Below are 21,047 nucleotides of genomic sequence, written 5' to 3'. Positions count from 1 at the left end.
ATAGCCCTGCTTCGTGAGCTTCGTGATGGGGGAGATGATGGTAGAGAACCCCCTGATGAATTTCCGGTAAAAGTTGGCGAAGCCCACGAAACGTTGAACGCCCTTCTTATCAGAGGGAGCAGGCCAATCCAGAATGGCGGAAACCTTTTGTGGGTCCATTTGAATGCCTTCCACAGAGATAATCAAGCCCAGAAACTGAATACTCTGCTGTTCAAACACACATTTTTCTGGTTTTGCGTACAGGCTATGACAACGTAATCTGATTAACACCTTCTTGACGTGCTCACGGTGCTCGGACAGAGAAGAGGAAAAGATCAAGATGTCATCAAGGTAAATTATAACAAACAAGTCAAGATAGTCCCTGAAGATGTCATTCACGAAGTGCTGGAATGTAGCAGGTGCATTGCATAGTCCAAAGGGCATGACCAGGTACTCAAAATGCCCGAACCGGGTGCGAAAGGCAGTCTTCCACTCATCGCCGCTTCGGATACGAATCAAGTTATAGGCCCCGCGGAGATCCAGCTTAGTAAATACCGCCGCCGTCCCTAGTCTCTGGAATAGTTCAGGTACCAGAGGTAGAGGGTACCGATTCTTGATAGTTATTTTATTCAGTTCCCGATAATCAACACAGGGGCGCAGAGAGTGGTCTTTCTTCTCTACAAAGAAGATTCCGGCTCCCGCGGGGGAGGTAGAAGGTCGGATGAATCCCCTTTCCAAGTTCTCGTCAATATACGTCTTCAAGGTGCCCAACTCCAGCTCAGTTAGAGGAAAGATCCTTCCGAAAGGGATTTCGGCCCCCGGAAGGAGCTCAATCGGACAATCGTAAGGTCTATGTGGCGGGAGAGTTTCGGCACCTTTCTTGTTGAAAACGTCCAAAAACTCGTGGTAGGCCTCAGGAACAGATTGGAGAATCTCCTTGTCAGCTTCCAGGCACAACAAAGAAGGGGGAATATCGGTAGGCTTAATCAAGCAATGCTGGTTGCAATAGGGAGAGGAGAAGTTAATCTTCCCGATGCACCAGTCCACTTGGGGGTTATGGGCCTTCAGCCAGGGCATGCCAAGGATGATTGGGAATAAGGGAGAATCAATAATGTCCAGGCATAAAAGTTCTTGATGGTTCTCCAAGATGGTGGTCAACAGGGGTCTTGTTTCCTGTGTAACTGGCCCGGACTTAAGAACAGATCCGTCGGCCAAGTGTACTGAAAGTCCTTTCGCCCGTGGACGCAGGGGAACGTGGTTCTTGATGGCAAAGGTCAAGTCCATGAAGCCACTGCAAGCTCCAGAATCAATAATTGCGGTGGCCCGAATACTCCTTCCTGGAAGCTGTAAGAGAGCGGAAACAGCCAGATGAGAAGCATAATCAGGTAAGGTGGATACAGGTACAGGGGTAGTGGCTTGGCACTTACGGAGCTTGGCTGGGCAGGTCCTTACATAGTGTCCTGGTTCCCCGCAGTACAGGCATAGATTATTAGTCCTCCTACGCAGACGTTCTTCCGGCGTGAGAGAGGGCCGTAGGAGACCAAGTTGCATAGGTTCGGAAGAATCGGAGGAAGAAGACACCGGAGCAGAAGAAGCTGGCTGAGGGTAACTGGGGACTCGTGGAAGCATCCAAACAGGACGGGAAGGACCGGCAGAGCGTTCTGATCTCCGTTCTCTTAATCTCCTGTCGATCTGTATGGAGAGGTTAATGAGAGCTTCTAAAGTCTCTGGGATGCCCACACGGGCCAGCTCGTCCTTTAAGTTTTCAGAGAGACCTGCACGAAATTGGAAGCGCAGGGCGGCGTCGTTCCAGTTGGTGTCGGCACTCCACCGCCTGAACTCAGTTACATAGTCCTCTACAGGTCTTCGGCCCTGCTGTAAGGAGTGCAAGGCCGCTTCTGCGGTAGCTGTCAACTGAGGGTCCTCATAAAGTTGGGACATTGCCTGGAAGAAGGAGTCCAAGTTATCAAGAGAGGCATGCTTCTGCTCGAGAAGACGGTGGGCCCAAGACTGAGGTTCCCCTAGTAACAAGGAAATGACGAACCCCACCTTGGTGGCTTCAAGAGAGAAAGTCCGGGGTTGCAGGGCAAAGAATAAACCGCAGGCATTACGGAATGCCCTGAATTTGCTTCGATCCCCTGAGAACCTCTCAGGCGTGGGGACCCTTGGTTCGGGTGGCATCATTACCACGGACGGAGGGGGAGCTGAACCTGATGAAGGTGGTGAAGATGCCGACAAAGCCTGAACTTGACCCTCCAGACGGTTGTACCCTTCTTGTAGGTTCTTCACAGCCTGAGTGAGACCGGCAAGGTGGCGGCAAAGTTCATCCATCGGGGAGGCTCCCGACGTGGGCTCGGACATGGCTGTCCGGTACTGTCACGTACCTGGTGGTTGAGCCCACGGATGCTGGGAGCGGCTACTCGTATTCCTCCGGCTCAGGAACTCCTGGTAGAGGATACAGAGGTTCTAGAGCACGGAAGGGGCACAAGTGCCAAGCAGGACACAGGTGTAAAGCTCCGGGTGCAGGAGAGGAGCAGATGCAGCAGGAACAGCGACCAGCAAGCGATGAGATCAGCAGAAGACGCACACGCTGGAGCAGCGGGGAAAGTGTTCTGTAGTACGGCTCCTCACGACAGACCCGTAAGCAGGTAAGGCAGGATACCGGAAGACTGGCACCGTGGAGGGACAGCAGACTGGATAACGTGGTGAACAAGCCGGGTCAGGAACAGGCAGACAGGTAGGTACCGAATCAGCAGGCAGAAGAATCGTCAGACAAGCCGGGGTCAGAGGCAGGCAGCAAACAAGGGGTCGTCAGGATAAGCCGGGTCACAGGAACGAGCAAGTAGTAAGCAGGAGCAGAGGGGTCACGACAGGAACACTGTAGACCGGACAGCAAGGAGGCAAGGCAACAGGTCCCCTTAAGTAACCCCTTTGGCGCCAAGGGCCGTCACGGCGCGCTCCCGCGCGCGCTCCCTGGTGCACGCGCACGCCCGCGCACGCTCCCGCGGATCCGCGGACCCGCGAGCGCCCAGCAACACCAGCGCGCACCCGCGTGCGCCCAATAGCATTAACGCGCATCCGCGTGCGCCCATCAGGACATCTGCGCACCCGCGTGCGCCCACCAGGACATCTGCGCACCCGCGTGCGCCCACCTATGTTAGCGCGCACCCGCGTGCGCCCACCTGCGTTGGCGCGCACCCGCGTGCGCCCACCTGCGTTAACGCGCACCCGCGTGCGCCGACATACATTCATAACAGGGGCTTTGCAGCCCGAACCTTCAGTAGCGGACAGGTGGCTGGGCTGACCTTCTTGACACACCACCATGTTTCACCGTGGAGATTGTATGTTCAGGTTGATGTGCAGTGTTACTTTTCCGCCACACATAGCGTTTTGTTTTAGGTCAAAAAGTTCAATGTTGGTCTTATCTGACCAGAGCACCTTCTTCCACATGTTTGCTGTGTCCCTTCACATGGCTTCCTGGACTTCTTATGGCTTTCTTTCAACAATGGCTTTCCTCTTGCCACTTTTCCATAAAGGCCATATTTGTGGAGTACATAACTAATAGTTGTCCTGTGAACAGATTCTCCGACCTGAGCTGTGGATCTCTGCAGTTCCTCCAGAGTTACCATGGGCCGCTTCTCTGATTAATGCTCTCCTTGTCCAGCTTGTCAGTTTATGTGGTTGACCATATCTTGGTAGGTTTGCAGTTGTGTCATACTCTTTCCGTTTTCAAATGATGATTGAACAGTGCTCTGTGAGATATTCAAAGCTTGGGATATTTTTAAATAACTTAACCCTGCTTTAAACCTCTCCACAACTTTATCCCAGACCTGTCTGGCATGTTCCTTGGACTTCACGATGCTGCTTGTTCACTAGGGTTCTCTAACAAACTTCTATGGGCTTCACAGAACAGCTGTATTTATACACATTTATTTACACACAGGTGAACTCTATTTATTAATTAAGTGACTTTTGAGGGCAATTGGTCCCACTAGATTTTAGTCAGCGATATCAGAATAAAGGGGACTGAATACAAATGCACACTACACTTTTCTGATATTTATTGGTAAAAAAAAATGAAAACCATTTATCATTTTCCTTCCACTTCACAATCATGTGCCATTTTCTTTTGTTCTATCCAAATAAAATATCCCAATAATATACATTTAAGTTTTTGGTTGTAACATGACAAAATGTGTAAAATGTGTAAAATGTCAAGGGGTATGAATACTTATATAAAGTGCCTGTGCAATCGCTAGTACATCATAGTGCAATCATTGGTGAAATGTCCATCCATGCAAACAAAGTGCCAAGCATAGTTGATTCCTGCTTTTGAAGATTTAAGTACAACTCTGTGCTCCCCTCTTGAGTCCCCACTCACCAGCAATATGATTCAAAGCTGCATGATCTTTGTCCTGCACCAGTGGATGAATCTACCTCCTTCCTTCTCTGATTACAAGATTCCCATCATGATGGTATAAGGCAGTGGTCATCAACCCTGTCCTCAGGGCCCACTAACAGGCCAGGTTTTATGTATTACCTTTGGGAGATGCAGATTAGAATACTGCAATCACTGGGCAGCAAATGATATCACCTGTGATGTATTTGTTATCTTGCAAACCTGGCCTGTTAGTGGGTCCTGAGTACAGGGTTGATGACCACTGCTCTAAGGCATACCAATGAAGAGAGAGATGTATATAGAGTAATACTGTTTAATTTATTGAAAATATTAAAAGCAAATGCACTTACAGCAACAAAAAAATGTTCGAGCATGTAAATAATGATTGACCGCCTTGCATTCCAACCGTCATATTAAAGTGGGGTACCCCCTAAAAAAAAAAAATTAAAAGTCAGCAGCTACAAATACTGCAGCTGCTGGCTTTTAATAATCGGACACTTACCTGTCCCGGGTTCCAGCGATGCGGGGGAACGAAGCCCCCCCCTCGCTCCTCGCTCCGCTCGCGGCGCCGTCATGCATACTGTGGGCACCCGGCTGTGGCTTCACAGCCGGGCACCCACTGCGCATGCGCGAGCGGCGCAGGGCGCCGTGATACGCCGTACAGTCACCTGGGACACGTGACAGGTCCCAGGTGAATGTGCGGCGCGAGGGGAAGTGATGTCACCAGCCCGGGCAATGAAGAAGGCAGACTACGAGGGACCCCCTAGCAACCGGTATTTAGAGGTGAGTAAAAATTTTTTTTTTTGCCAATTATTTTTTTTTGATTTTTTTTAAGATTTTTAAGTCGTTTTATTTTTTGGGGGGCAACTCCACTTTAAGGTCTCTATCTCGTCCCTGCTTGACACGTTTCGCCCCTCCCAGTGAAGACACCTAGGAGAAGGAAGGAGGTAGATTCATTCACTGGTGCAGGACAAAGATCATGCAGCTTTGAATCATATTTCTGGTGGGTGGGACTCAGGAGGGAGCACAGAGTGGCACTTGAATTTTCACAAGCAGAAATCAACTACTCTTTGTTTGCACGGATGGACTTTTTTTTACCAATGATTGCACTATGATAAACTAATGATTGCACAGGCACTTTATATATTTTATATATGTTTATTTAACACATATGTTCTGTATAGAAGCAGTGCTAAGTTTAACCACTTGCCGATCACTGCCACGTCGATATAGGTCGCCACAATGGCAGCGATGGGCAAATGGGCGTACCTGTATGTCCCCTTTAAGAGTCGGGCATAGCAGGCGTACAGCGTGACCATGCCTGGTCTCCCAACAATCCTGTCACAAAGCCTCAGAATGGGGAAGTGCCTACGTAAACAAGGCATTTCCCCATTCTGGCTTGTGTCATGACAGAGATCACTGCTCCCTGTCACCGGGACCGGTGATCGCTGTCATGTGACTTGAAGCCCATCCTCCCTACAGTTAGAATCACTCCCTAGGACATACTTAACCCCTTCATCGCCCCCTAGTGGTTAAGCCCTTCACTGCCAGTGTAATTTACACAGTAATCAATGCATTTTTAGAGCACTGATCGCTGTATAAATGATAATGGTCCCAAAAAGTGTCAAAAGTGTCCGATGTGTCCCCTATAATGTCACAGTCCTGATAAAAATTGAATATCGCCGCCGTTTTTTTTTTAAATGCCATAAATCTATCCCCTATTTTGTAGATGATTTAACTTTTGCGCAAACCAATCAATATATGTTTATTGCAATTTTTTTACCAAAAATATGCAGACGAATACATGTCGGCCTAAACTGAGGAAAACTATTTTTTTTATATATTTTTGGGGGATATTTATTATAGCAAAAAGTAAGGTGATCAAATACCACCAAAAGAAAGCTCTATTTGTGGTAAAAAAAAGAACGTCAATTTTGTTTGGGTAGAACATTGCACAACCGCGCAATTGTCAGCTAAATCGACGCAGTGACAAATCGCAAAAAATCTCTGGTCAGGAAGGAGGTAAAATCTTCCGGGGCTGAAGCGGTTAATATTGCTTATTCATTAAAATAGTACCAGGTAGTCCTGCCATGTAGGGACTTCTTCAGGCACCTACTGCCTACTACTACTACTGCCTACTACTACCCCATCTGCCATTTGCTCCTCTGTGTTGCCAGCCTGTAACATAGATTCCTATAGAAAAGACACTGCTCATAGATGAGACATATTTTTACCATCCTAAAGCCAGTCAAGAGCCACACCATATAACAACTACCGGAGCCCATGCATGTAAAAAATGAAGTCACTGCAGTGAGGCTGGAGGAGATCAGCAGCAATGAGATGAAACAAAAAAATTAAAATGGATGAAAAAGTGTATTTTCTAAAAGAAATAAAATGGCATTTGTTGCTGGTAATTGTTTAGTAATATAATCTGAAATTGTTTACGATACACAGTGCTAAATGTTTTAAACAATATGTAAACCCAACATTTCATATTCCTGATATGTGCCTGCTGTACCATGTACTTGTATGAAAAAGTATTCTGTTATTTTTAAAATGCTTCCTTTGTATAAAATGCCTGGTGTTTCTGTCAGTCACTCTACTTCCCTGTTAAAAACTTACCACACAAGGCATGAAATCACAGAGTGGTCAGTTTTCTGGCTGTGCTCAGAATTCAGCCTGCTCTCCTGAGACTCCTGATCGGACTTGTGCTGACATGTCCCCCCCCCCCCCCCGCACAGTCCTTCACTGGGGGACCATTGAGCTGCTGTTTCTTCTCCCCCAGCTCTCTGAGCTCTTTGCACAGCTGAGAACAGAGGTTATGTGATCACTTATAAAAAAAAGTGGAAAAAAGGCGTTTATATTTTGTTTCTTATATCTATATGGGATAGATGCTTTTCCTTTTGATTCCTGATGTTAATAACAAAAAAATGCACAAAAAAGCACAATGCACACATAAGAAAAATGTACACGTTCTAATGTATGTTTCTCACTAGAATTCGCCTGGAAGATGAAGATAAATAAAAAAAAACATATGTGTGCATTCTGTGCAGGCTGCCAGAATGTAACATGTACAGCTCAGTTTCATGTGTAGACATAGAAACAGTTCAGATACCAGTTTCACACATTACATGCATTTCAGCTTATAGTAAATGCGGTCTGTACATGTACAAGTGGAAACATCCAGAAGTAATGACTTTCTAAAAAAACTCATTGTGCATAGAGTGTAAAAGTATTTTCTCTACTTATTTAGATTCCATTTCAGAGACCCTGGGTTGTAGTCATTAGGGGAGTGCTATAAATAGGTGCAATAAATCTGATTTATTCAACATAACTGACATGTTTTGACATGTGCATACAAATAACTTCCCTACACCTTGTTGTCTGTACAGGAATTATCTTTCTTCCCTGTGTGTTCCTCATACAAACTACAATTTTTAGCACTGACATACAGAAAGAACAATGTGAACAATAGCTTTACTCTTTAACAAAAGAATTATTAAATTAACCATTTCAATGCCTATTACCTTTGTGTGGCAATCCTCCACTGAGCATTAGGGATACTAAAAGAAATGAGGGATAACGATTTTGTTGGATAAACTGGAGGGGGATATGTTTCTGATCTATTCAATTTCCCAGAAGTTCATTAAAGTTAAAGGAAGTGACTTATACTGTCCTTGGGCTATAATCTAAAGTGAACCTGTATTCCATTTTGAACTGTTCCAAAGAGAAGTCTAAGAACAGAAACCAAAAATGGCTTGCTATTACACACACACATATATATATATATATATATATATATATATATATATATATATATATATATATATATATAAAATATGTATATACAGTATATATATATACACATTATATTGTCAAAAGTATTTGGACACCTCCCTTTACAAGCATGTGAACTTTAATTGCATCCCAGTCTTAGTCTGTGGGGTTCAATATTGAGTTGGCCCATCCTTTGCAGCTATTACAGTTTGAACTCTTCTGGGAAGGCTGCCACAAGCTTTAGGAGTGTGTCTATGGGAATGACCATTCTTCCAGAATCACATTTGTGAGGTCAGGTACTGATGTTGGACAAGAAGGCCTGGCTCACGGTCTCTGCTCTAATTCATCCCAAAAGTGTTCTATCAGGTTGAGGCCAGTCAAGTTCCCCCAACCAAAAACTCGCTCATCTATGTCTTTATGGACCTTGCTTTCTGCACTAGTCCAAATCATTTGGTTGAGGGGGGGATTATGGTGTGGGGGTTGTTTTTCAGGGGTTGGGCTCCTTAGTTCCAGTGAAATGAACACTTAAGGTGTCAGCATGCCACGACATTTTCGACAATCTCATGCTCCCAAATTTGTGGGAACAGTTTGGAAGTTACCCCTTCCTGTTCCAACATCACTGTGCCCCAGTGCACAAAGCAAGGTCCATAAAGACATGGATGAGGGAGTTTGGGGTGGAGGAACTTGACTGCCTTGCACAGAGCCCTGACCTCAACCTGATAGAACACCTTTGGTATACATTAACAATTAGACATAAGTCAATTAGACAGAAAATAAAATGATGGAATTGTTTTCTTTAACAAAATGTAATCTACACTGATAAAAATGATTATGTTGGCTTGTAATTTTACCATAAAAATGTTATCTTCTTCAACAAATAAATAAATGTTAATGAATTTACTTTCAATAATGTGTAATATTGAGTAATCTAGACAAAACGTTTAAGCTATTTGCATTTCAATATTCTAATTGAGTTACATTTATTTTAAAAAAATTATCTTTTCATTTGACTGAAACTTAAGCAGATGTTTGCCAAATGTGGAACGAGTTTTGATGCTGTTGTTTTAAAGAGTTTGACATCTTTTGGAACTTTGAAAACCTACACTAGACAGTTCCCATACATTTGATGTCCATCAGGACAAGAGAGCGTCACCAATGACAAGAATTTTTCCAAGTCACTACTTTTGCTGGAATTCCCGCCAGCAAAAGATTGAGAACAGGTTCTCTATTTTTTGGTCAGAAAAATTTCCTATCTAAAAATGCGTTTGTCTGTATGCAATTTGGACATGCAAAAAATCTAGCTTGCACAGAATCAAGTACGAGATAGAAGCACTCGGTCTGGTAAAAATACCTTTTGTAATGGAGGTAGCAGATTCGTCATGCTGTAATTTTTTCAATAGTTGAATGCAGCGCATTCTCTTCTTCTTTATAATGCTAGAAGAATTAAGTTGTTTTTCTGCTCATATTCACACAGAGTTCTCGCATGCATGAAACTCTGCCAGCATCGCCCAACCCTGACATTCTTTGTAGAATATTCCCTGCCCCGTCTCTTTCGCCGCAGTAGGAGAGGAACATGGCGGAGACACAGCAGGTGCGTAATAGCAGTAATGAGGAGGAGGAAAGCCTGGTGCAAGAAACGTCCTGATCCAGGAGGAGATTTAAGGCGTCAAATATGTCCTTTGGTGAGATGGGGGAGATGGTGGACATTTTGAAGAGGGTTGACTATTATGGGAATCATGGACTATACCTAAACCCAAATGTGAGAAAGGCCAAAATCATGACTAACTAATGGGTATGACGATCCAAGGAGCAATTGAGGAAACGTTGGTCAGACCTGAAATTGAGGGAGCAGGATCAGTACAGAAGGATCAAGAGAGTTCTAAAAAGTAAGTAGTTGTCGTGTGTCCCTATTATTATTATTACTTGCATGCTGCTCCATGTGCTTTTCTTTACTGTTGTACAGTTTAAAATGGCTATTTTCATGTTCGTGGGCACAGTAATCGGTCATAGGAAAACATTGTTCGTTTGACAACTAAATATAATGTTTTTTGGCAGATACAGGGTTAACTACATTTGGTCATGCTAATTTGTATTAAAATAAGTTGAGGACATTGTTGTCTAGATGTGTTTGAAACTAGAATGAATTGCAAACTTGATTCAGTGTAATGTAAGGAGAGGACTCTCAGCAGCTGTTTACACATCTGTATTCAGGAGCACTAGTGTGGGACACCAGAACAAACTTTTTAGGGTGTTCCACACAGGTGCTCTAGTGGATACTTGGGGTGCCTCCAGGTGTGAAACTTTTCCAAAAAAGGTAAGTATTCCAGCTTTGTTAAAGGGAAAAATCATGTCTTCAGCTTGGAACTCTGGTAAAACAGACAATTGTACCCCGCTTCCAAGCAATGTTTCATATTTGTATTTCTGGCCTCGAATATCTGTGTGCTAAGTATACGTTTTGCTTCATTCTCATAGGGGAAAAAAGACTCGGCATGTCAGAGGACACCAGGGACCCCCCCACCTCTGAAAGAAGGGGAGCAGAGGACACAATAACCTCAGGATGTGGAGGAAGGAGAGTTGGAAGAAGTGCTTGATTTTGTCAGCACAACAGGTCAGTGTCTGACACCACAGATTCAGGTAATAGATGGATGCCTGCATATTTATAATACATGGTGTGTTTTTTTATTTTGGTGATGTGCATGTTGTGGAAGAACAATCTCCTCATTTCACCACTGAAAGCACACAAATAATAATCCAGGACATAATGGTTTGTTGTCGGGATTTAGACATCATAAAGGAAAAGATCAAGGAGATTGAAAAAAGGATGAAGAACTTGATTGATTTATTAGGGAGAATATAAATCCAAAAAATAGTACAGCTTTTTTTTTTAGGAAAATTTAACTAAACTTTTAATACAGTTTAAAAGCCAAATTTGGAATATGCACACAGTGTGTTAACATGTGCTATCTGCCATCAGGGGATATCAATGTACGCGTTTTGTGGGTGCAACCCCTTCCTCCCAACGCTAGTAGGTGAGAGGAAGTGGTTGCACCCCCAAAACACGTCCATTGATCCCCCATTATGGGAGATAGCACATGTTGACATTAGGATTGGGATCAGGAGGGAAATCTCCAGTTGGCTCCCAATTTGTGTGCATCTTCTAAATTTGGCTTTTACAAGGGTGACATCATCCCATCTGATGAAGGCAAGATCAAGACATTTTTGACACTATACTGTCTGATATTGCCTTCATTTTTTCAGTGTTGAAATTTGTAAGTTCCAGAGTTGTGAATGTTATGTTTGAAAACATGCCTGTTTATGTACTTTTAAAAACAATTCAAGGTAAAACCTTTAAAAAACCAAGATGTTTTTTTTACCCCAAAATGTTCTACAATGCACATGTGCATGGAGTAAAAGGCTTTCTACTCAAGAATGTGTGGTTTCTTCTTTCATTGCTCAATACCACTTTTTGTATTAAGTTGGTGTTTACAGTGACAATGGGTGTTATTTTAATAAGGTGAAAACCACTTGGCACTACAAGTGCACTAGGAGAACCGAGGAGACAGCTAAAAGAAACACAAGCAGTAAATCAAAATCCAAATTTTATCATATACATTTTTTTTATCTTGAAAATATTAAACAATTTGCTGGCATAGCAATGGCCCCCCTACCCGTAAAATAATCCACATATTTTTGGCGACTTCACAGGCACTTTAGGGGGGGCAAGCCAGGATGGCCAGCTTCTAGGGCCATCAGTGTAATTTGATTAAAATAAAAATACAAAAAATGCGGCGCTACCTAAAAGACTAATAGAATGCAATACTAAAACACATATAGTGCAACAGTGAATCCACCTCACTAAAAGTGGTAAATGTGCAATATTCAACCGTGAATACTCTAGTATCCAATAAAATAAAGTGTATAAATCTTCAAAACATCATGCTTGAAATAATAACAAAATATTAAATGTGAAAATTGCTGAATAAATACTCTTATAAAAACAGTACGAGGAATGACAAATAATAAGTAAAAAGTGCTTCTCTAATGAAGTCCATGCAATTAAACAGTGAGCATGTATCACAGTTCATGCAAAATTAATATAGTGTTCTCCAAATCCGTGACTGTCCACCGATCAACTTCAGTGCCCAATTTCAGTGCCAGAACTCCGTGCACCAACTATTTCCCCCAGCCTCTCACCTCAGGAATCAAATATAAAAGCACTGCAACAAAACCGATATTCACTCGTCCTTAGCAGTCCAGCTTCAGCAGGATACCACTGTATATATAGGAATAGTGTTTCCCAGTATCTTCAAACAGATGAAATGATCGTTCGTGGTACATAGGAAAGATAAGGGGAGGCTCTCATGGGTAGTAATCAACAGCAGCGTTTTAATAGATAAAATAAATCACTTACATTAAAGCAAATGACAGCAAACATCGCAAATACGAACGGAGCAAGTGACAACAAAACTCCGCAAATACGAACGGAACTTCCGGTCTCGGCCGCGAACGAAAGTGATGAGTGCAACACCAAAAGCTCCCTCCCTGTGACTTTTTCAGTGTCATTTGATTAAGTTTAGCCTCAGGCCCACCCGAGACAACACAACTAAGAGAATTTTGCTTTAAAAAGTTGTGCAATATACAGCATGATAATACGATGTGGTTAAGTTTGTACTCCGCCATATTTATTGCCGTTAGAAATAGGCGGAACTGGCTGGCCATTATTCCAAAGGTATTCAGGTGGCAATCCCAAGCCACCACTCTGGAGATGTCGGTAGAACTTGAGAGACTCCACCATCTGACATCCGGCCATTCTTCCCCACGTCCACATATAAAAACTCATATGTCGCTGACACCACCGCCATTAACACGATACTATGAAACCCCTTATAGTTAAAAAAGTATGACCCGAGTGGGGTGGTGGGACGATGTGGATGTGTTTCCCATCGATTGCCCCTCCGCAGTTAGGAAAGTCCCAATGCTCAGCAAAATGGGAGGCCACAGTCTGCCATCCCTGTGGCGTTGAAGGAAACTGTGGAGTCAAAAAACAAAAAAAAAAAGAGTACTTTTGCACATAACATTGCAAGCAGATTAGACACAAACATTCTTGGCCAACATCAGTGTAACATTTATTTTAAGGAGTATTTAAAGACAAAAGTATAAGGTCCACTTATCAGATCATTCACCCCCCCCCCCCCCCCGATGGCCCATTGTAAAATTTTAGGGGGGGTTTCTAAATGAGTTTGGGAGCCAAAAAAAAGCCTCTGGCACTCTGCATGAATTTAAGGACAACAATAACATTTGTAAACATTTTAGGGGGTATTTAAAGTAAAGCACTACAATGGAGCTGACAAAATACATTGTTAAGTTACTAGGCTATAGGTGTGTATGGGCCCAGGATAGCAGGCTGGGGAGGTTAGTGAAGGCAAATATACATGTAGGCCAAAAAAGGAGCATTAAAAGATTACAGCATGCATGAGGAAAAAGGGGACATTCACAGCATATTACAATCATGGTAATTAGGGAATGATGAAAGAAATACAATACATTAGCAAACATTAAATACATAGAATCTGATGTTAAAGGATAAAACTTACCCTAACATAGTCCTTCTGCAGGAGCTGAATTATGGCAGAACAGGTCTCTGGAATAATGATCCCCAGAGCCTGGGGGGAGAAGCCTGTAGAGAACTTGAGGTCCCGTAGACTTCTCCCTGTCACCAAGTACCACAATGTGGCGACTAGCCTCTGCTCGGGAGTGGTGGCTTGCAGCATACGGGTGTCCTGCTTTGTAAAATAAGGGGTCATCAAAGCCAACAGACAGTGAAAAACGGGGTCCGTCATCCGGAGAAATTTCGCCCTGTTCATGGACTAGACTTGGGTCAAAGCAAGAACCCAAACACCAAGCCCCCGCACAGCACGAACTCCATGCAACATGGCTTCAAAACGGTCAGCTAGTCAGAACAAACTAACAAAATGCACCTAAAAACAGCAAGGCCTGTGAAGAGCGAACTGAAAATTTAGAAACGAGCGGACAAGAACGCACTGAAAAACAGATACGAACTGACTACACACACTGAAAAACAGATATAAAATCCACAAGCACAAACTGAACAGCAGTAAAACGATCTGAAAAGCACGAGTCTGAAAAGCGTGAATCGTCTCTCACCAAACTTCTACTAACACGAGATAAACACGAGATTAGCAGAAGGAGCCCAAAGGGTGGCGCACTGGCTATTGAACTTCCTCTTTATAGTCCTGTCATACTTGTTGTATGTCACCAGGTTTTTGATGGTCGGAATTTGGTGTGACCTTGTGTATGCAAGACAAGCTTGAGCAGAATCCCGTCAAAAAAACCATCATAGCTTTTTCCAACCAAAATTCCTATCGTGTGTACACGGCATTAGCCAGTCCTGTTTTTGAGATATTGGAATTCAAATTCAGATTATGTAACATCAAGCCCCACCAACTTTGCACCCAATATTATTAAAATCTAAGAACAAAAAAAGCATTTGTCTGCACTGCATCTGTGTTAATTTGAGTAGCAAAAACAAACGTATGTGCTGGTTTGGTTTCAGAGATATTGCGCATTATAGTTGATGAAAACTCTTTCACTTTGCACCACATGTTATTACATTTTAAAAACAATTATACCTGTTAGGACCTGGGACCTCAGCTGTGTCTAGCAATGGCTCTGCTTGTTGAGCCACCTGGAATACTGGGTAGTTCCTTGGACTATTCCTTGAATGATGATGCTATGAAACTTTTTTGCCTTGCACCTTGAAGTCTTTGCTCCTCCCATGAACTTCCTGATTTAAAGGGGTTGTATAGGTTCATTTTTTATTTTCTAAATAGGTTCCTTTAAGCTAGTGCATTGTTGGTTCACTTACCTTTTCCTTCGATTTCCCATCTAAATTTTTTTTTTCTTTGTCTGAATTTCTCACTTCCTGTTTCTCCTCAGTAAACTTCACACCTTCATCCGAGTGGTGTTTAGTCAGACAGAACAGCTTACTGAACAGCTTACTGAGGAGGAACAGGAAGTGAGAAATTCAGACAAAGAAAACAAAGAAAAAAAACATTTAGAAGGGAAATCAAAGGAAAAGGTAAGTGAACCAACAATGCACTAGCTTAAAGGAACCTATTTAGAAAATAAAAAACAAACCTTTACAACCCCTTTCCATGTCTCTGTGCTTCTTGGTTGTCAGAATATTGTGCCTTTTCCAGCCAATATTTCGCTTTTGTCTCTCATGCTGCTGTCTGTATCTTTGCTACTTTTCGTTACCAACATTTGGCTTGCTCCTCGACTATGCTTCTGCTTAATTCTAACCTGCAACTATTTGTTACTGACCTTTGGCTTGTTCCTCAATTACATTTTTACTTGGTCTGCTATATATGCTACTGGACGCAGGCTTGCTCACCCCCCGAGGACTTTAACCTGGTACTAAAAGCTGATGCAAATATTTGCCTCAATTTAGTTGCATAGACCCAGTACAATATTTTTTACAGTGTACTTGCTTGGAAACTGCCTCTGAATTAAAAAAAGCACTTTCATTGGACAGGTAGATATCAGTCCATGGAAGTACATTTTTCGCACATGGCCATGAACATAAGGGCCAAGTACAAGCAACAGGATTGATATAATTGTATTATTCCTGTACTAGCATCTTACATCAAGACGTGAATGCTGACCCTGACTGATGCCTGAAAAAAAAATCGTACATACCTCCAGGGGACAAAGGAAGATGCAAGTATTGTTAGGACTCTATTATCTTTGAAGTAATAAATATCTGGAAATATTATACATGCACACGAGTTGTGTAACATCATTTGTGCACTCAACATGAAACAATTATAACTGACACAAATTTCAGTGCACTGATGGTGTTGTGAGTCATCTGCATGAGCAAATTAGCCTTTATGATTCTGAGTGCTGAGAACTGTTTTGGGGGAAGCATGATATAAAAATATTAAAACTGAGCTTTTTAAATATTCAACTTTTTCTCCAACCTAGAGCACCTTGATACCAGTCCTAGACTTTCCTCAGTTTCCTCACACTGTTACAGACCCCCTATTTCCTAATCTAATTGCGAGTGACCAATTTCGTGAAATTCACTCTCATGTCTGAAGTCTCCATCCATAATTCCTACACACCTGATTTAGCCTTTATGAGATGTAAACAACTAGGTTCTCATATCAAAGCTATATTCTGCTTACATCAGGACATATGCCTACTTACCCTTTCAAACACCTCTGCATTGACAAAAACCCTTTAAGGCACTGCCTACCTTTGTCCTACTCAATGCTAACCTCTCAAACACAGCTAAAGTGTTACTAAATGCAGGACCCTGCATTTGCTATATATGGTCTCCCCTAGTACATAGAATACATAGAATATGGAAATGCAATTATTTTAGTAAATATAAACTGCTAAATACCTTTTCTCATCAGCAGTATGTAGCAGTCTTCTGATTTCAATCAGTGTCTGGTTGAGCACTGGTTAAAGCTTGTAGGAGGAGTTGTCATTCTCCTCTGACTGTCCTATGAGGCTGCATAACCCCTGACCCTCTGTCTGGTCAGTGATGATTGGTCCTGTGCTGATCACATGCACCCTCCCAAAAAAAAAAAAAAACCTCTCTAGCAATTAAGGATGAGCCGAACACTTGTTTGGTTTGTACCAGAACCTGCGAACAGACCTAAACTTTGTGTGAACTTTAGAACCCTATTAAAGTCTATGGGACTCGAACATTCAAAATCTAAAGTGCTAATTTTAAAGGCTAATATGCAAGTTACTGTCCTAAAAAGTGTTTGGGGACCTGGGTCCTGCCCCAGGGGACATGGATCAATGTAAAAAAAAGTTTAAAAAACTGCATTTTTTTCGGGAGCAGTGATTTTAATAATGATTAAAGTGAAACAATAAGGCCGCGTACACACGCGGGGACTGTTCGCTGAAACTGTCCGCTGAAACCAAGTTTCAGAGGACAGTCCGCTCGTGTGTGGGCTTTCAGCGGACAGTTTCAGCGAACAGTCCGCTGAACAAGGTTTTTCGGAAATTCCGAAAAACTGTCCGCTGAAACCTTGTTTCAGCGGACAGTCCCCGCGTGTGTAGGCTTGTTCGTCAAACAAAGTTGCGCGCATGCTCAGAAAGGATTTTCATGCCGAAAGTTATAATGCAGTGTATAGGACGTCGTATTTTTCGTCCCGTCGTACGTGCCGTTCACGTCATCGCGCACGGTTTCAGCAAACTGTTCGTCCGTCGTGTGTGGCCATGTCCGTCCATGCTAATTTTGAGCGGACTGTTTGCCGAAACTGTTTGACGGACAAAGTTGGGCGAACAGTCCCCGCGTGTGTACGCGGCCTCAAAGTGTAATATTCCTTTAAATGTTGTACCTGGGGGGTGTGTATAGTATGCCTGTGAAGGGGCGCATGTTTCCCATGCTTAGAACTGTCCATGCACAAAGTGTCATTTCTGCAGGAAAAAAAGTCTTTTAAAATCACTCGCGGCTATAATGAATTGTCGGCTCCCGTAATACAGAGAACACTTAACCACTTTCAGACCGGACCATTTTGCTGGTCAATGACCAGAGGTCTTTTTACAATTTGGCACTGCGCTGCTTTAACTGGTAATTGCGCGGTCATGCAATGTTGTACCCAAACAAAATTTGCGTCCTTTTTTTCCCACAAATAGAGCTTTCTTTTAAAGGTATTTGACTGACTCTGCGATTTTTATTTTTTGCGATATAAACGTAAAAAAAGACTGCAAATTTTGAAAAAAAATGATATTTTCTACTTTTTGTTATTAGAAAAATCCAATAAACTAAATTTTTGTCATACATTTAGGCCAAAATGTATTCAGCCACATGTCTTTGGTAAAAAAAAAGTCAATAACTGTATATTTAATGGTTTGTGCAAAAGTTGTCACATCTACAAACTAAAGTACGTTTTCTGGAATTTACGCAGCTTTTAGTTTATGACTGCCTATCTCATTTCTTGAGGTGCTAAAATGGCAGGGCAGTACAAACCCCCCCCAAATGACCCCATTTTGGAAAGTAGACACCCTAAGGAAATTGATAAGAGGCATGTTGAGCCCATTGAAAAAATATATATTTTTTTTTTACACAAAGTTGTCACTAAATCATATATTGCTCACACATGCCATGGTTATATGTGGAATTGTACCCCAAAATACATTCTGCTGCTTCTCCTGAGTACGGGGATACCACATGTGGTTGACCTTTTGGAAGCCTAGCCGCGTACGGGGCCCCAAAATCCAAGCACCGCCTTCAGGATTTCTAAGGGCGTACATTTGTAATTTCACTCCTCACTACCTATCACAGTTTTGAAGGCCATAAAATGCCAAGATGGCACAAAACACCCACAAATGACCCCATTTTAGAAAGTAGACACCCCAAGCTATTTGCTGAGAGGCATGTTGAGTCCATGGAATATTTTATATTTTGCCACAAGTTGCGGGAAAATTACAAACTTTTATTTATTTTTATTTTTTTTTCACAAAGTTGTCACTAAATGATATATTGCTCACACATGCTATGGGCATATGTGAAATGACACCCCAAAATAAATTCTGCTGCTTCTCCTGAGTACGGGGATACCACATGTGTGAGATTTTTTGGGAGCCTAGCTGCGTACGGGGCCCCGAAAGCCAAGAACCGCCTTCAGGCTTTCTAAGGGCGTAAATTTTTGAGTTCACTCCTCACTACCTGTTACAGTTTTGAAGGCAATAAAATGCCAAGATGGCACAAAACCCTCACAAATGACCCCATTTTAGAAAGTAGACACCCCAAGCTATTTGCTGAGAGGCATGTTGAGTCCATGGAATATTTTATATTTTGCCCCAAGTTGCGGGAATATTACAAACTTTTTTTTTTATTTTTTTTTTCACAAAGTTGTCACTAAATGATATATTGCTCACACATGCCATGGGCATATGTGAAATGACACCCCAAAATAAATTCTGCTGCTTCTCCTGAGTACGGGGATATCACATATGTGGGACTTTTTGGGAGCCTATCCGCGTAAGGGGCCCCAAAAACCAAGCACCACCTTCAGGCTTTCTAAGGGCGTAAATTTTTGACTTCACTCCTCACTACCTGTTACAGTTTTGAAGGCCATAAAATGCCAAGATGGCACAAAACCCCCACAAATTACCCCATTTTAGAAAGTAGACACCCCAAGCTATTTGCTGAGAGGCATGTTGAGTCCATGGAATATTTTATATTTTGCCACAAGTTGCGGGAATATTACAAACTTTTGTTTTGTTTTTTTTCACAAAGTTGTCACTAAATGATATATTGCTCACACATGCCATGGGCATATGTGAAATGACACCCCAAAATAAAATCTGCTGCTTCTCCTGAGTACGGGGATACCACATGTGTGGGATTTTTTGGGAGCCTAGCCGCGTACGGGGCCCCGAAAACCAAGCACTGCCTTCAGGATTTCTAAGGGTGTAAATTTTTGATTTTACTCCTCACTACCTATCGCAGTTTTGAAGGCCCTAAAATGCCAAGATGGCACAAACCCCCCCAAATGACCCCATTTTGGAAAGTAGACACCCCTAAATTTAGGGGTACACTAGTGAGACTCACAGGTAAAAAAGCACCTAGGCTGTCAGCGACTGTATCAAAACACTACAAAAAAAACTGTTAGCGATCGCAGGGATCAGGCCTGACTCTGCGAACGGTGCAGTTATGTGTGTTGTGTTTTGTAAGTGACAGTGATCTATCGATACTGCACTTGGGTGGGCTGGTCTGGGCTTGGCGGAGGGGCTAAACGCGGGTGCTAGCAGGTATCTGGGCTGATCCCGCTAACAATGCGTTTTGGGAAACCTAAACTGCTGGCGACGCTAATATAGATCTGATCAGATACTATATTACTAAGGGAGGTGTATGCTTTGCGCGTGGGTGTTAGCGGTACTGGCACTAACCTGACGCTGCCTGGGGCGACGCAGACCTTATCTGACCCTCAAACTTATATCACCTGCCGGGTGATCAGGGGGTTAAACCTTTATTAGGTAATAATGGCGGGTGCCCTGAAACTATAAAAAAATAACTAACCAACCAGCGTCACCTGTAACAGTTATATGGTGATCACTGGTGAAAGGGTTAACTAGGGGGCAATCAGGGGGCTTTTTGCGGTAGTATATGGGGGTCCCTGGCGCTATAAAAAGCTGCGGCGAACCTAAATACCTACCTGCCTAACTAGCGTCACCTGTGACACTAATACAGCGATCAGAAAAATTATTGCTTATTAGGCTGGGTTCACACTGGAGCGATGCGGGAACGCCACGAATCCGCGGCGGGTTCCCGCATCACACTGCCCTATGCGAACTGCTGGGAGTGTCAGTGAAATGTTAATGACACCCCCAGATCAGTTTGCATATCGCAGTGCGATCTGCAAACTCGGACAGGAATCGGATCGCATGGTGTGAACACCCATGCGATCCGATTCTGCTGCGGACCAAAAAAAGGGTCCCGTGCGAGATTGCGGCAGGTGCGGCGGGTGCGACGCGAATTCAGCCATACTATCTGTATGGCTGAACTCGAATCGCACAGAGATCGGATGTGATTTGCACTGCAGTGCGGTGCGAATCACATCCGTTCTCATAAACCGCTGCAATGTGAACCCAGCCTTAGTGACACTGGCGACGGGGGGTGATCACGGGGTTAAACCTTTATTGGGGGGGTTAGGGGGGTACATTAGAACTAAAGGGGGCTAACCCTAACTGCCCTAACAGTTATTAGAGTCACAAATGACACCAATGCAAAAAAAAACTCGGACAGGAATCGGATCGCATGGTGTGAACACCCATGCGTTCCGATTCTGCTGCGGACCAAAAAAAGGGTCCCGTGCGAGTCTGCGGCGGGTGCGGCGGGTGC

Source organism: Lithobates pipiens, unplaced genomic scaffold (assembly GCF_037356315.1).
Source record: "Lithobates pipiens isolate NorthernLeopardFrog02 unplaced genomic scaffold, aLitPip1_a1.2 Scaffold_16, whole genome shotgun sequence".
In the NCBI taxonomy this organism is placed as follows: domain Eukaryota; kingdom Metazoa; phylum Chordata; class Amphibia; order Anura; family Ranidae; genus Lithobates; species Lithobates pipiens.
The sequence above is the reverse complement of the archived record's forward strand: the minus strand, read 5'-3'. Positions refer to the sequence as shown.